Below are 15,006 nucleotides of genomic sequence, written 5' to 3'. Positions count from 1 at the left end.
ACTCCCAAGGCACTGTGCTGCAGAGTCCTGTCACCTGGAGGTCCTGTGAGGTGAAATTGTGAAGTTGACGGAATGTGTCCACTCAAACTCTGCACACAGGTATTTCCTGCCTGTAACCTCCCAAACTTAGAGTGAATCTGGCATCCTTCGGCAGATGGGCAGGTAAGCAGAGGGTGAGTTGAGATGCAAAGATATGAAGAGAATGCATTGCCAGTCTTAAGTAGAAGCTGATGTGAAAAGGGTACAGAACATTCTGGAAATGGCAAGCTATAGAGGCAATAAGAAGGTGAGAGGTGGAGGAGTGGATGAATAAATGAACAGAAGTGCACAGAGGATTTAGGGCAGTGGCACTATTCTGCATGACACGGGAAAGGTAGACTCAGGTCACTATATCTGTCTAAACCAACAGTGCATTCAACGTAAGAGCAGACCTTCAAGGAAATGAAATCATGGACTTCCTAGGTTAATTGAATGTCATTATGGCTCATTACTCGCAGTCACATACCCTAGAGGCCAAGAGGTTAATAGGATCTCTCAGAGGGCCTTCTCGGGGGCACAACATGCTATCTGCTCCTTTCTTTCCATGAACATAAAACTCCATATGGCATAATCCCACACGTTTAAAAGAAATGGAGAGGCCAGGCATTTAAGACAGGAGGTTTGTGCTTCTTTGAGTACAATCCATTTGGAGGTAGCCAGGCTGAAGGTGGCTGAGATGACATCGTCAGAATGGGCTGGTGGACCCAAGTGCATTCATTGTCTCCACTGGCCCAGCCTTCCTGCCTGTGGTCAGAGATCCAGCTGTCCTCTGAGAGTGTGTGTGTGTGTGTGTGTGTGTGTGTGTGTGTGTGTGTGTAGGGTGTGCTGCTGCATTCTGGTGTGGATGGCATAAACTCTTGGAGGCTGGCCAGGCAACTTGATATACATCCTCTACAGACACTTTCGGGAGGCCCAGCCAGTGAGCCGCACACGGTGAGAGGCTCCCATCCTGAGCCCCTTTCTGGTCTCATCTGTCCTCCATCAGTTCTCCTTCTGATTGGACTTCCAGAAATTAACTTCCCAGACAGGCAACTGGCACATGGAGTGCCTCCATGGAAAGGGGCCAGGCATCCATGCTGAATGACACAGCTGGACGTTCACCCTGAACCCAGACTGGCTGGGAATCATTCCATGCCAGGCTGTCTGGGTGGACACGCTCCAGGACAACTGGGCAGAGGGGTGCAGGACACCTGTGTGGAGGGGGTCCAGGACACCTGTGTGGAGGGGGTCCAGGACACCTGTGTGGAGGGGTCTAGGACACCTGTGTGGAAGGGTCTAGGACACCTGTATGGAGGGGGTCCAGGACACCTGTGTGGAGGGGGTCCAGGACACCTGTGTGGAGGGGGTCCAGGACACCTGTGTGGAGGGGGTCCAGGACACCTGTGTGGAGGGGTCTAGAACACCTGTGTGGAGGGGTCTAGGACACCTGTGTGGAAGGGGTCTAGGACACCTGTGTGGAGGGGTCTAGGACACCTGTGTGGAGGGGTCTAGGACACCTGTGTGGAGGGGTCTAGGACACCTGTGTGGAGGGGGTCCAGGACACCCCAGTGGAGTTGACACTAGACTATCTAAAGTTACTCTAAACTTCAGCCCTTAACTCTAAAAGCCTCTTTGGGGTCTGAGGTGCTTGGCCTGGTTCCAGGGCCTCTGTTCTTCCCCAAGGAGGGAGCCAGCCACTCCAGCAAAAGTATCATGCTGGTGGCCCACAGGACTCCATGATCCCTGTCTCCTTCCTGCCTGCTCTGCACTCTCTTCAGCTGTTCCCCCTATAAGAGTGTTATATTACTCTTCTCCCCACCTCCTCCTCCCATCCCTCCCTCCTCTCAGAGTCCTGTCGTTACAGCACAGACAGAGGTGCCCACTGCCCATCTGCAGCCCATGCCCAGCACAACTCAGCATTATAGGAGACACCCAAGAATGAAGTCAGTTTCTGAGCAAGGGCCAGCACCACTGGGGTCCATGAGGATGTGCGTTCCAGCTGGGAAGCCTGAGGCAGACATCAGAGCAGGCAGACACCCAGCCAGTGAGGCAGAGTGGGCATCCGACCCCGGCATCCTTCCTTCTCTGGGATTGGCTTTTCCATTTCTGCAGCAGGGTTTTTCTAGCCCTGACTGTGGTACTGCCTTCTGTAGCTGCTGCAGGCTTTTCTAGAACAGCTCAGAGCTAAGACAGTAACAAAGCATTCATAGAGACAGCGTCTCAGTCTACAGAGCCTTCCAGAGTCTGCATGCTCATAAGGCTAGCTCCTCAGAGGGACACACAGGACCTGGGTCTCAACCCTGTGAGAACACAGAATCCAGGGCTGCTGCTCCTCAGCACCAAGGACCAGCCAGCCCCCACAGCACCCTTTGCCAAGGTTTGCTAGAAATCTCAAAGGTCAGCTGGTCTTGTATTTCTAGAGCCTATTGATTTTGTCTGGGCTGGTAAAGCATCAGAAATGCTCTTACTGTTCATTTCTGTGGCTACAATGGAAACCACAAGGAGTCAGTTTCTGTCCCCATCCATGGGGTCTGTAAGCTAACCTTGGGGTCAGTAGAGCCATGGCACTTGCCACATACATCTGCCCTGGACTCCACCCTTCTCCAATTTGCCTCCTGTGTTTAAGAGGGGCTTTCATCTAAAAAGTCCAGCGTCCTTCCCCCATGCTGCTGTCTGCTTCCCTCACTTTTCAGATGAGGCCCTGAGCATGGGGGCACCTGCCCTGGGCCTGCTCTATCTAGCCTCTCCCCACTCACAAGGCTCAGAGCACAGCTCAGCTTCCTGCAATAAGAGGTGCTTTGGGGTAACCCAGCAGCTACCTGGCAATAGAGCTGGGCTAAGCAGGTAGAACTGGGGGAGAGAAGATAAAAGGCTGGTGCTCCAGCAGCCCTGAAGAGCATCATGGCTTTACTTACTTATTCCTGCACATGCCCAGTACACTGAGGAAGCACCAGGCTGGACAGCCAGTTCTCTACAGCCTTGGACTCATTCCCATGTCTGAGGAGGGTCAGGTCTGTACTCCCAGGGCCCTGGTTAGGGATCATGGGCTCAGCCTGTGTCATGAAGCATTCCCTTGGGCCAGCTGGATGATTCTGGATGAGTCCTCACCTACCCCTCACACTCACATCTCATATTTGTTACAACTACGCCGAAGCAGGCAGCTGCTTGAGTGTTATAGTCAGCACATGGGCCTGTTCTCTGAAAGGCAGCCCATGCCACCAGCACAGGGCCCAGCAGAGCAAGCATTCACTGTCTGGACAATTGGGAACAGTTCCGACCCATCTTCCTCTTCAGGCTCTGAAGCAAGTCCTGCCAGGGAGTAGAGATGCACTGGGACGTGATGAGGACCCTGTCACCAGGACCGTTCAAGAGAGCCTGAGTGTCCATTAATGAGAGCTCCGAAGGAAGAAGATCAGACAAAACCCAGCACAGATGTCAGCTTCTTAAAATTTCCTCTTAAAGGCCTGGAGAGGTAGCTCTATGGTTCAAAAGGACAAACTGCTCTTGAATAGGACTCAAGTCAGATTCCAATGCCCACACTGGATTGCTTGCAACTGCCTGTAACTCCAGCTCCAGGGATCTCTGACTCCCCCTTCTGGCCCCTGTGGGCAGTACACTCACACGCACAAACCCATACACAGACACGCTCACCTAAACATAACTAAAAAAAAATTCCTTTTCAAAAAAGTCCCTTCTTAGCTCAAAACAGCAGCAGCAACAACAACAATAAAAAGCCCATGTCTGGCACCTTGAGTTCCATCAGAGCTGAGAGCTAGTGAGATTTAACTTTGCAAATCAACCAACCACCACCGTCTCCCGGTGTGCACCTTCTCAGGGAGCTCAAAATGAAAGCTGTTTATTAGAACGACAGGTTTACTGGTGTGCGGTGGGGACTGTGTGGGGCTCTTCCCCCCTGAGAAGGAGAAATCATGGAGCTGAGGAGCAAGAAGGCTTGCAGGGGCCCACATTTTAGTGGCAACTGCTATGGGACAAGTTTTATTTGGGGATTTTTCCTCCCCCTGTCAGAAGCGCAGGAGAAATAGCTCCAATGCTCATGGCTGCTCTGCTTTAATGGCCCCACCAGGACGCAGCGTTTGAAATTGCTCCCATTGCTTAGAGCTCAGGATTGTTGCAGGGAGCCAGGTGTTTCCAGGAGCCGGATGTTTGCAGCCTGGCTTGGGGGCTGGTGCCATGCAGCCTAGCGTCCTAGACTGTGGACAGTGTGTGTGTGTGGGGGGGGGGGTCTCTGACAGGCCACATGGTCAGGAAACCTGTCCAGAGCCTCAGTCTAATGGAGAGTAAAAACAAGTGTAGGGCCCATCCTTGAAGAAAAGCCAGTGGAGAAGGAACAAGGCTGGGTGTGGGACCTCAGTGGCCTGGACTGAGGACAGCCTTGCCTAGAAGCCATCCCGTATGGGCTGAGGAAGAACCTTCTGGACCTCTCGAAGTCATTGAGCAGATCTGGCTGTCACATATCTCCATCCGAAATCAGAGTCACGCAGCAGCTCTCACTCCACGCCCTACTGCTTTATCTCTCCCGATGACGGAATGAAGCCGGGTTGCAGAGAGACAAAAGTGCAGGCCTCTGGCCTGGACAGTGCTGAGCCCAGGCAGCAGGAAGAGAGTCCCCTGGAAGGCATTGATACCAGAGGCCACAAGAAACACGGACCCAGGCAGAAACCAGCCCACAGCTTCCTGGAAGTCAGGGCTCCAGAATGACATGGGAATGCACACTGTTTACCCTCTGGACCTGACTCCCTGGTTCAGGGCCATCTTCCTTCCCAACCCTGGGTCCCAGGTGGGAAAAGTCTCTCTCTGCTTCTTGACCTATCAGCTCGGGTGGGATCGGACCTGGGCCCCTTTTCATGAGTGCTGGGTTGTGATGTCAAGCTACCGCTGGTCAACTGGCAGAAGCAGGAAGTGGGGGAGACAGGCATACCTGACACAGGTGTACCTCTCCCACCCCAGACTTCCTGTATTGGGGTGCTGCACACTGGGACCCGACACAGTAGTCGGGGATCTTGGGTTGGTGACATCGTTCCGTGGCCATCCTACCAGAGTGCACACGACGCCTCAACCCTCACAGTCATCCAGCAAGAAGCAAATCCCCAGGATCAAACAACGAGAGGAAATGGCAAAAGGCTGTCACTCAGCCGCTCACACCAGCAGCTTACAAGTGCAGCCTGCAGAGCCCCCTTACCAGAGAGAGGGCTCAGAGAAGGGATCGGACAGAAGGAAGTGGCCGGGGGCTTCCGGAGTGGCAGCTGCTGGGCCACTCCTCTGGGCTGAGCCCGGACTGACAAGTGTTGTTTGTTGAGAGAATTTATTGATGTCTGCCTTTAGAGAGAAAGGGGACAGGGGTGTGGAGGGAGAGAGAGAGAGAGAGAGAGAGAGAGAGAGAGAGAGAGAGAGAGAGAGAGAGAGAGAGAGACTTCCTGCCTTCGCTGTTTCATAACCGCCTCAGCTCAGAAACGTTCATGTCAAACAGCACATTTGGGGTGACATATTGGGGTTTTCTTCCATTCTCTCTTCCCCCAGCCCTGAATGCACATACGAGGTCTTTAGTGAGTGTCTGTTGCCTGTGGCTGACACTGAAGTCTTTGGCCCAGCCTGAATATCAGCTACGTGTTCACTGCCTGGCCAGATCCTAGCAGAGGAGGCCCAGCATACCGCCCAGAGTGAGGACAGACAGACACCCTCCTTCCCTGTACTCCAGGCCCGAGAACAGTCTCTTGTCTACAGAGGCTGCAGAGGTCCCTTATGGTGATAGATTGTGTACCCTAATAAAATTTGCCCGAAGATCAGAGAACAGAACAAGTCACTGGGTTAAACATAGAAACCAAGCAGTGGTAGCACACACCAATCCTAGACCTCGGGAGGCAGAGATCCATCTGGATCTCTGTGAGTTCAAAGCCACCCTGGACTACATGAGATTGACTCAGTCTAGGAGAGGAACAGAGCCAGGCAGTGGTGGCACACACCTTTAATCCCAGCACTAAGAAGGAAGTAATATGGCTGGGGGCAGAAAGGTATATAAGGCATGAGGAGACAGGAACTAAATCTCTTTCAGCTAGAAAGCCTTTTCAGGCTGAGGAGTCCTAGAGGTCAAGATGTGACAGTGGCTTCTTCCTTTGTCTCTCTGATCTTCAAGCAAATGTTATTAGGGTACCCAGTATATTACCACAGTTCCCAGCTACTGTGCATTGGCTGAGCTCTCGATGCAGAATAGTGTCAGGGCCACATGCAGATTGGCGGGGGAGTGGGGGAGGGTCGTCCGTCCCTCTCATGAGCAACTACCTCAGCCTATTCTAGGAGGCTAGGCCCAGGTGCCCTTTTGCCCACAGGGTTGGGGTCCCGGAGATTCGGTTCTCATCTCAGTCTCCATGGACGGTAAAATGCCCTTGGAGCTCCGCAAGGGTATGCCAGAGGAGGGCCTGCTCTGCCCCATAGACACTCAAGACAGAGCTCCTCGGGGGAGGCACCTGCTGAGGTTGCAGAAAGAACGATCCATTCCCAATACAGGACAGACTGTATTGTTCTAGGCTCCAGGATGGGTGGGGACCCTTAGAAATCATAGAGCAGCTGGACCATGGCACAACACGACACCTTCATTCTCTGGGAGCAGAAAGGAAGCTCGTGGTATTGCCAGCTCTCCTGGCCCCAAGCACTCTCCTCTCCAGCACACTGATGCTAGATAACAGAGCTCCTGGGCAGGCTAGTAGTTTTCCATCATTACAGAGCAGATGACAGGCCTCTGGGGAGACCAGGTCGGGTTGAGAGGATCCCTCCTCAGCTCTGAGCAATGAGACTGAGGCACTTTTCCAGAATCTTCTGAGTTGGATACAGACCAGTTTCTCCCACCATCTGCAAGCCCAGTGGGCAGGCCAATCAGCCACTGCCTCTAAGGGCCTATTGAGACTCTGATAAGGAGCCTTGGCCAGGGCACCACATTTCATAGCTGATAAAACTTTCCCACACCCACTACCACGAGGACACGCCCACTCTCCCTGTTGGTTCCCCAGAGTACCTTCATTTACAGATGGAGACATTCAGTCATACCGAGGGGCATATGGCAGCTGCGAACCCCAAAATGCTGTGAAGACTAAAATCTCTTATGCAAAAGGCCACGTAACAAAGTCCGAGATCACATAGCTCTTCAGGCCAGACAACTGCTTTTCTTGCGTGCATACATCTACAGCATGCTCCTCTCTGCACTGAACCATAGCAGCTAGTTTGGATACAACAATGTTTGATCCATTTATCAATCTATGAATTTGGGGGGCTCTTTCCAGGTTTTCTCTGTTATCAATAAGGCTCTTATAAACACCAAAAAGCAAAAAGCACAACAGAAAGCCCCTGAGGGGCACACATGCAGGGCACCACAAAGCCACATTCCCCATGGCTGAGCAGGCACAGAAGGCGGACGCTTCTCCAGGGCATCCATGCTGCTTCCCTCACTTAGGAACTGCCTCTGGGAGACAGCACCCCAGCTTAGCCCTGCTACCACAGAATACACGATGGCCACTTCCTCCCAAGGACATCGGATAGGAGCAAGGGGGGGGGGCTGAAGGAGCCAGGAGATGGGTCCCAGCCTTAGTCCTGTGGACTCGTCCACAGTATCCGAACTTCCTCCCCTCAGTGAAGCCATCTCCATTGAGTGCTTCTGCCTCTCAATGGGGCCATCTCATGTCCCAGGTTCCTCCCCCGCCAGGGTTAGGGAGGTCGAGGATAGGTTGTCTACTGAAGTGCCACTCCCAGGGTGTCGGCCTGCCCCTGGGACACCCCCTCCCTCGCACTCACGTTTGATAAAGCCATGTCCCTCAACTCTGAGGCAGCATGATACAGAGGTATGCTATTCATTTCAAGTCAAGCTAATTTTCAAGTCATGTAAAATCCTGTCACTCCACAATTGGGTGACCTGGACAAGTTCAGACATCCACCCTGGCTGAGCCTCCTCTTGGGAGATAAATGGTATTAGTTCACAGATGACCTCAGTGAGTGGCCAGTGCCCTGGGCTCATCTCCTGCCACAGCAACCCCCTCAAAAAAACCCTGTCCCCCAACCTTGCAACATCCCCAGTCTATGTCTGGAGCCCACTCCTGCTCTGGACCGGTGACTCAGGCTTGCTTCCTGGCTGTGACAGGGACATACAGGGACAGATGAATGAACACTGGCAGAGTTAAAGAAGGCTGGGTGACACTATGGATGGGCAAATGCTTCTACCTGCAGAGATGTGATTGGACAAAGGCAATACCAGGCCCCAGCTAGGCTCTGTGGTCTGAAATGATGGTGGGGGGGGGGGGCTTCAGTAAGGGCTTAAGAGTGAGCCAGATAGCCACACAGTATGCTCCCTTAGCCTCCCACAGAGTCCAACTCCACTTTTTTTTTTTTTAACCTCAGAAGGCCATGTCACTATGACCCAAGGTGTCCCATCTCCCATGCCCAGGTGACGCCAATAGTGGTCAGTGTCTTCTTCCTCTGGTCATCTGCAGGGACCTGAGCTGATTGGTCTTGGTCTCCTTGTTGCTTGTGGGCTCCCAGGTGACATGATGGGACAGTTCCATGAGCACAGTGTTGAGGACCACCAGTAAAAGGGAGAAGAATGATACACAGGCAATTTAGATGGACTTTCTAAGAACACTCCCAGCTTCCTCTGAAAACCCCAGGGTGGGAGCTGGGAGGCATTGTCCCTCCTTCCTGAAACAGGGCGCTTACCCAGGGTGCACTCCTCGGAAGTAGGGCTGTTTCAACAAGTGATAAACTCTCCTGATAGGAGGGACTCGGGTTGGGGAGCATCCTTGGCATGGAGACATCCAAGGGACCTCAGGGTCTTGGTGATGCCTGATGCTCCAGGCTGCAGTTGTCCGTATGTGCAAGCACATGGGGACAGCCTAGGGTGCTGGAGGCTGCCTGAGGACAGAGCAGAAGCTTGAGGAGTGTTCCCTCTATGGGTACTAACTCCCCAGTGGTCCCAGACCTGGTGTCTGGCCTCCACAGTTCCTCTAGGTGAGTTGGAAGATGGGTAGACGTGCCCCTGCTCTGCTTAGCTATGAGGTTCTGTTATGAACCCCAAGTCTGATGGCATGATGGCAGTTCTGGGGCAGGCCTGGACCTCTCACGTATTCACAGACGGTGCTTCTGGCAGTTATAAAGTACCTACTGGACACAGGCCCATTTGGAGCCCAGGATGAGATGAAGTGGGGTAGGACACTAGAAACCTGGGAAGTCAATATCCCAGGCCTGACTGGGTCAGACTCAAAGCCAGGCAGAGCTGCCTGAGGACTTAGACCCAGTCAAGCTCAGGCTCTGTAACCCACAATCACCAGACGGTTGGTGACTCTAGGTCCTCACCCAAGCCTGAGGCAGGACAATGTGTTTTTCTTCTCATGGCTCTAAGAATGAAAACCGAGGCTTAGTGCAAGCCATAGTTGAACCGTGTTCCATTCCTGCACTGTTGGCTCCAGGAACCCGAAGTTACACTACATGGTCAGCTATAGCAACTTCAAAACCCATCCCTATGCTGAGGGATAAAGGCGCTACCCTGCCCATCCCCCCAGCCATCATCATTTGTGCCCAGGCCCTGAAGCAGACACCTGCGAACATGCTCAAGCAAGATGAATGGCAGCCGATCTTCCGCTCTCTGCAGGCGCAGCCTGGAGCCCATACAGACTGGCCCTTTCCAGTTCTCCTCTGCCAAGAGGGCAAACCCACCCTTGGCTGTCCAGCTGTGGCTGTCTAGCCAGGGCCTTTATTTAGCGATACCAAAAGTGAGATAATCACTCCATTGTTTTGCCTCCTATTGAATCCTTATGGAGGCAAAAACAACGATCAATTTTGAATAACAGCTTCATTTGAACCAATTCAAAGAGGGCTGATTTTGCTTCCAATTCGATTTGCGATGGCAGCACCCAGTAGGAAACCGGTAACTGAATTATTTTTCACCACAAACATTTTGGCATTTTATATCCTGGGTGGGGTGATCTTAAAAGCTGCCTCATTATTCTGAGTCGTTTCTAAGACGACGTGCCAAACACAAAGCAGGCTGTGTTCACATTGCCATGGGTGCCGACCTGCTGCAGCTCCCACAGAAGCGCCGAGGGTCAGTCTGTGGCTTCAGTCACGGATAATGAAGCAACTGGAGTGGCATGTAGGTCTTGGGCACTGACCAGGCCTGTTGGCCTAAACTTTAATCTAAGTGTTGTTTGATACAGGAATGGGAGAAATGGGCAGGCAGGGCAGCACGGGTTCTATCCACCACACACAACTTCATTTCTCCAAGCTTGTTTGCTCAACTCAAAACTGACAGGATGCTGTGCTGAGGGAGGCAGAGTGTTGGGGTATTCAGGGTCACGGCCAGCATCATGCCTTCCCTCCTCGGAGCTCAGTTTTCATGTCTGTTAAATAGGCATTCCTGATGGGGCGTAAGAGGCAGACACAGTGGTATGATGGGTATGGCACGCAGTGAGCTCCTTGCGCCCATTCTCTGTCACTGTTGTCTTTTCGGCCCTCCTCACTATGCTCTTGGTGAAACAGGGAGGCTCTGCACCAGACAGCCTGGGTGGGCATCCCTGTCCTCATGCTCAGCAAGCAGGCCTGCTCCTGTGCAGCAGCCCCGGGGAGATGCTCCTTCTTCCGGAGTTACAAGTCAGAGGGAGCTGATCAAATGGGGGAGAAACCCGCCCACCAATATCTGAACAGCCGGAGGCAGCAGCCGGGCCTGCACTCCAAACGGAAAATCCCCTGCAGCATCATGGAGGAGTGAGGCAGAGCCTGGGTCTCTCAGTGCGGCAAGCTCTTCAGCCGTTTGCTGTGACCACCTCAGTGATCAGCACAGACCTGATGTCTGCAACCGGAAAACAGGGGCAGTGGCTAGCTTAGCCTCAGAGAGCCTCTCTGGAGGTGAGGTGGACCAGGTGGACCCAGCTGGACACAGGTGCCAGGGCAGGTGTGACATAGAACTAACACTAGTTATCAGGGAGGGGCAGGGTGATGAGCAGGAAGGGGCACCAGAAGGGACTCTTCTGAGGTGGGTTTGTCCTGGGCCATGGGAGCCGGCTGGGAAGAGTCTGAAAGCTCCTGGTGCTGGCAGCCTTGGTGCCTTGGTAACCCCAGGCTCATGTGACTGTGGGAATGTGGAGGTCACATAGCTACATGGCCACAGTTTCAAACATGGCTGCTGATCCTCAATGTCCCTGACTCTGACACTTCGGGCCCGTGGTTGCTGATGGAGACCGGGCCTGGAGACCAGGCCAGCGCAGTGAACTGAGTGCTTGGGAGTTCTCCAAGGTGCCCGAAAACCCTTCCTGGGAGCAGATTTTCCCTAGCTGAGGAGGTCATATGCTGTAGACTTCCTGGTCCTCAGCTTTTTCTGTCAACCCCACGTCAATAACTGTGTGCATATCCTGTTTCTTTTTTGCTCCGTGGCTGCCAGGCAGCTTTGGGCCTGGTTTGTGTTCAGACCTGAGGGGAGGATGCCTTCCACCCGGCTCACTACCCAGCATTCTCTCTGCCCTGAGTGGACTGATTCCTTATCTTGACCATAATGATCCCATTGTCCCTGGGCTTTTACTGTGAGCAACCACAAATCCTCTTGGCAGGGAAGAAATACATTTTTGGTCCCCGGGGCTCGCTTTTGGCCCAGAGTCTGCAGCTGACCCGACTTCCTAGGCTGACTTCAGAGGACTGCGCTGCACCCTGCTGGAGGCACCCTGGCCCTTTCACCCCCTGCTCTGCCTCGGTGGGAGGTGTAGGAGGTGGGGAGGGGGGAGCTGTGCCCTTATTACACTGGGTGCCAAGTAGGAGAAGACCTAGTAGGAACCCGCAGGTCCCTCCCAGACCCTCTTTTGGTGGTGCAGACAGGCCCCTACCACTTCCCCTTTCTGTCCCTCAGTTCCAAGGACCCACAAAATCCATGAAATCCCCACCCCACACTCAAGTTCTGCCCCGGAGATACACCCAGGGGTGGGTGCCAGGTATCCCCAGCTAAGGGGAATGTATGGGCTGGCACACACTCTGGGGATACCATCTCCTCTACTCACTCCTTACATATGGGACTGCCACAGGTCCTCGAAGCTGGCGTTTAACTGGACAAAAGGTCACAGCGGCCCAGCCAGACTCAAGACAGGCCTGCAGGCACCGAGTGTTTTGAAACAACACTGGGCTGGACTATTTGAGCCCAGCCCATCGATTTGATATAAAAATACAGCCACTGCCAGCACTCCAGGAAGGGTGGCCTTCTCGCCATCAGGTGCTCCAGCAACGTGCCTCCCATCCTCCGCCCCCACCCTGGGGGGCTTCAGAGATCCGAGCTGCTTCTTTAAGTATTAGCAATCCCGAGTTCTTTTGGATTCCGTCCTGAGCTGTAAGGGGATATCCGGATTATCTTTTCCCTCTCCACCGATTGAGCGTCTGCATCCGGGTTAAGTATACTCACATGTGTCCATGTGTGCCGCAGGCTGGGGCAGGCAGAGTGACCTGAGCACCCTGTACTTAGGGCAGCACCCTGCATTCAGGGCCTGCCCTCCTCCACCTTGCTGGGGTGACTTTAGTTCATCTTGCCCGAACTCTTCTGGAGGCTGTGCAACCTCTATTGTTAGGCCAGAGTCACGTCTGTGTCAACCATGGAGCTGGATTTAGGGCTCAGAATCTGGGCTCTCTGCAGCTGGGCCTTTCAAAGTAGTTTCTGCTTCTCTCTCCCACTACCTGGGCTACAGTCACCTCTAAGCCTCAGTCTCCTCAACCACAGACAGAGTAGGACAACTCTGACTTTGTAAAAGAGACCTGGAAATAGAGGAGGCCAGTTAATGCCAGGACCATAGAGATCACAGCTACCACAGGAGCAGATAGAGCTGTTGGCTCACAGCTCACGGGGGTCCTCCTCCATACACTAGGGCTGCATGTGGGAACCGTCAGGGCTTACAGCATCCCAGGGAGATGTGAGCACCCCACCTCACCCTCAGAAGATATGAGACACAAGCAAGGCAGCATGGCCCTGCAGAGGGCTTGTCTTTTTAACCAGCTGCTTAGCTGCCTCCCCGGGCATCGACCCTGAGACCGTGAACAACTACCCCACTGTGTGGGGTGCAAGCCAGAGCCTAGAGCATCATTCCTGGGCTTAGGAAATGAAAAAGCATAGGGTTTGTTGACAGCCCCAGCAGAGCTCTGGAGATATTCACAGGGATAATCCCCAGGAGGCCTGGCTCTGGGCTGACATGGCCCCTACTGCACCCAAGGCCCTTGGAACTCACAAATGATCAGACCACCCCAGTCTGCATAACAGGATAGCTCTGGCTGCTGGGTCAACACATTTGCAGAACTCAGCCTTCCAGGGACCCAAAGCTCCCCACACACACACCTTCAACCTGGCACCCAGACTTTTTTTTTTTTCCAGCCTCCTGTTATGTCTCTCCTCTCCTACCCACAATCCCAGGATTTAGTTTCCTAAAACACAATTGCCCTTGCCTACAGCTAGTCCCTGCCTGAGCCCCTTCCTCCTCAGTGGGAATCCATTCCCCACAACCTAAGGGTTGGTGAAGAAATGCCTGGAAATCTTTATTTTATGGTCAAATTTTGAACCAGGGAACCCAAACCCTGCCTGGGTCTTATGGTTAGCTGTGTGATCCCAGACAAGTTTATTCGCCTCTCTGAGCTTCATGAAATGTGCCTGTAGCAATATTCACAGAATCAAAAAAAAAAAAAAAAAAAAAAAAAAAAGCTACTCTGCTTAAGACAAAAGTGTCTTGGGTTGGATTTGGGGTAACTGAGTGCAGGGGGATGGGACTGCCTCCCCATCTCATCAAGAATCTAGGTTCTATTCTTGGGTGCTCTGAGATGCAGGTTCTCTAGTAGCAATTCTGAGGCCCTGGGCCCAGGAGGCCTTCCTAGAAGCATATAGGAGAATCCCTGGGCACAATCCTCTCCCTAGTGGGATCAACTGTGCTCTTTCCCATGTATCACCCCGAGGCCCCTAACTGTGAATTTGGACCAGATTGGCATCTTACAAAGGTCTCTCTTCACAGGGCCAGAGAGAACTGAGGTCTCCCTGATCCACCTTAGGTCCCCGATTCCGTTCCTCTCACCACTCCAGGCTCAGTTTCCCCATTTGGGTCTAAGCCCAGAACACAGTAAGTGTGTCACCACATGAAGTGATGGCCTGACACTGTGGGATATGGTGAGGATCCACAGTGGATGAAGAGGCTATGCAGCTGTGTGTGTGCGTGTATAGATGTACATATGCACCCGAGAGCTCTTTTCCCAAGAGACAGCTTTGGCAGTTTGGGCCAGGAAGGACCTGCTCTGGTGTCTGGTCTCCAGCAGGAACTTGGGGAGGACAGGACTGATGGGGGTGGGGGACACAGGAGAGATACAGGCTAGGCAGTCACAGCAGGGACCCTGGCAAGAGCCCTCCAGCCTACCCAACTGGAGTGAGTTGGATCACAGGTGTAGAGGCAACTCTCCCACCCCAGGTCCAGGTCCTAACAACCTTCCTCTCAACCTTCCCTGGGGGTTGCCAGGACTTGTCCCATGGGGCTAACTAGAGCTCATGGGGTCTTGGCTTGGAGACAAGAAGGCTCTCAAAAGTATTTTATGCTGGGGACTGAGGGTTGAGCAAAAGGCAAGAGTGGGTGGCACTGAGGGGAAGTCCTTGGGGGTCTCTAGGCCCTCCCCTGCTCAACAGGTTCCCTTGGCTCTGGGCCACAATGACCTCGGCTCTGATTCAGAAGCAATACTTGGGGACTGTCCAGCTTACCCCCACCGTCCAGCAACCAGGCAAAGGCGTCTGGCCACAACGCCAACCCCATGGGTGGGGGAAGACTTCTTGGGACAGGTCTCACCCCATCTTGCCCACTTAAAGAGGCAACTCAGAGTATACTGGATGCCAGAACTACACAGTGCAACACCTGGGCAGAGCAAGGGGGTGGGGGTGAGGTATGGGGGTGGGGTGGGGTAGGGAGGATACTCCCCAGGATCTAAACTCGGAATCAGCTT

This window comes from Peromyscus leucopus, chromosome 10, assembly GCF_004664715.2.
Source record: "Peromyscus leucopus breed LL Stock chromosome 10, UCI_PerLeu_2.1, whole genome shotgun sequence".
Classification (NCBI taxonomy): Eukaryota; Metazoa; Chordata; class Mammalia; order Rodentia; family Cricetidae; genus Peromyscus; species Peromyscus leucopus.
This window is presented reverse-complemented; position numbering follows the sequence as displayed.